Source organism: Sprattus sprattus (genome assembly GCF_963457725.1).
Source record: "Sprattus sprattus genome assembly, chromosome: 15".
Taxonomy (NCBI): domain Eukaryota; kingdom Metazoa; phylum Chordata; class Actinopteri; order Clupeiformes; family Clupeidae; genus Sprattus; species Sprattus sprattus.
The window spans coordinates 8,012,092-8,014,876 of NC_137913.1; positions in this window are offsets into that span (position 1 = coordinate 8,012,092).

The following is a 2,785-nucleotide window of genomic DNA, read 5'->3' on the forward strand; positions in this document are numbered from 1 at the left end:
GTGTCTGTGTGTCTGTGTCTGCCTGAAAGATAGTGTGTGTCGTGTGTAGAGGTGTTTGTTATGTGGCTGAAACAGGGCCATGTTGGATGCCTGTGCGGTGTTTGGGTTCAAGAGTGAAACTGTATGTTTGGCCACTGCTCAAGACGGAGGGCTTTGTGCGGGGGGGGGGAACATGAATCATTCAGACCTATGTAACAATGAAATACTTCAAACCAAATAAACTTCATCAATCAACTATCTGTGCAAGTTGCATGTGTTCATATCGTGTGGATTATTGACTGGAAATGTGGGGAAAAAAATAAAAAACCGGCCGATTCCCCAGGCTGCTGTTCAGGTCCACCAATCGGGGACCATCATGGGTGCTGTTCAGGTCCACCAATCGGGGACCAGTATGGGTGCTGTTCAGGTCCACCAATCGGGGAGCAGTATGGGTGCTGTTCAGGTCCACCAATGGCGGACCAGCATGGGTGCGACTCGGGCTAAAACGTCCAGAGAAGTGTTTTGTGTTCATTTCCAAACAATGGTGCCAGTGGAGTAAAACGATTGGTTTAAGGGTGAGCCAATGGCTTCAGATTAATCCAGGTCAACGGCCACCGCCCGACTTCATGGATGGACAGCTTCTCCCTCCTGTCAGCAGTAAATGTAGTTTAGTTTATTAAAGATCCCCATTAGTCTACACCATAGTGGAGACTATTCTTCCTGGGGTCCAGGCAAAAGACATTACAATACAAATTATAAAATGCAGTACAGCATCATCAATGTTGGTGACCAAAACACAGACTTACAAAACAACATTCACATTGAATGTAAATAATGCAAAAAACAAAAAGACATAATTAACAACAAACATTTTTGTCAGTCCGAAAAATACCTAAAATAATAACCTAATCTACTCTTATTTCCTTTCTGATTATTGCTGCCTTAGTTTCCTTTTGAAATCACATTTATTTCTTGTTAGAGTCGAATATGAGGGGAGCACATTCCAGTATGCAATGGCTCTGTACATTACAGTTTGTTTGTTTTTTAAGTGCATTGGTTTTGGGTAGAGGACACACTTAGTACATGTCTAGTATTATATCCATGCCTCTCCCATGTGAAACACAATGAAATGATTGATCTGGACCATACTTGATTAGGAAAACAGGCTTAAAACTTCAGAAGCTTTCAGTACAAGTTTTGCTAAACTTTTTTAACTTTAAGAAATCACATGGATATTTAACCAACTTAAGGAAAACACTTAATGTAGGGTTATTTAACTTACTGAAGGAAAACACTTATTGTAGGGTTATTTAACTAACTTAAGGAAAACACTTAATGTAGGGTTATTTAACTAACTTGAGTGACGTGCCATATTCTCTGATAAAATAAAAAATGTTAAAGCTATGCTTCTTTAATCCTGCTGCACACATCTCTTGATGAGAAATCAGAGACCGGGGCCGAAGGAGCTCAATACTTTAGACAACTTAGTTTAGTAACATTACTACATTAATGAAACAAATGCGATTCTGTGGAAAGAAAATGGCTGCTACCTGCTCTTTGGTCTCGAAATGCACTGTTCGGTGTCCAGTTTATTGGCATCCAGGACTGTTTACGTGGGGTAACTATTAATGTCTCTCTTCGGCATGAGGTTTGCAGGTCTGCAGATGTCGCAACATAAGGAGGATGTTTGTGTCTGATGTATGAGGGTTGCAGTAAAGCAGATGTTGCAGCATTAGGAGGATGTTTGTGTCTGATGTATGAGGTTTGCAGTAAAGCAGATGTCTCAGCATTAGGAGGATGTTTGTGTCTGATGTATGAGGTTTGCAGTAAAGCAGATGTCACAACATTAGGAGGATGTTTATGTCTGATGTATGAGGTTTGTAGTAAAGCAGATGTCGCAGCATTAGGAGGATGTTTGTGTCTGATGTATGAGGTTTGTAGTAAAGCAGATGTCGCAGCATTAGGAGGATGTTTGTGTCTGATGTATGAGGTTTGTAGTAAAGCAGATGTCGCAGCATTAGGAGGATGTTTGTGTCTGATGTATGAGGTTTGTAGTAAAGCAGATGTCGCAGCATTAGGAGGATGTTTGTGTCTGATGTATGAGGTTTGCAGTAAAGCAGATGTCTCAGCATTAGGAGGATGTTTGTGTCTGATGTATGAGGTTTGCAGTAAAGCAGATGTCACAACATTAGGAGGATGTTTATGTCTGATGTATGAGGTTTGTAGTAAAGCAGATGTCGCAGCATTAGGAGGATGTTTGTGTCTGATGTATGAGGTTTGTAGTAAAGCAGATGTCGCAGCATTAGGAGGATGTTTGTGTCTGATGTATGAGGTTTGTAGTAAAGCAGATGTCGCAGCATTAGGAGGATGTTTGTGTCTGATGTATGAGGTTTGTAGTAAAGCAGATGTCGCAGCATTAGGAGGATGTTTGTGTCTGATGCATGGCTTCACATGGAGGGGCCCCCCGGTCTCTCCTGGTGTGTCTAAGGTAAAAGATGCCCCATGACCTCGTATTGTTATCAGATCAGTGTGAGTGCAGCCATGGTGTCCTCAGTGAAAACGTGTATGCATTAAGGTCAGGTCAGCCCTGGTGTCCTCAGTGAAAACATGTATGCATTTAGGTCAGGTCAGGTCAGGTCAGCTCTGTCTCTTCTCTGCCACAGTCTTTCCACCTGATCTACATGCACTGCAACCCCCCAGCTGCCCATTCCCACCAAACTATTTTGCACAAATTCTTCTCTGCGTATTTTACATTTAGTCATTTATCAGACGCTTTTGGCTGAAGCGACATACAAGGGAGAGAACA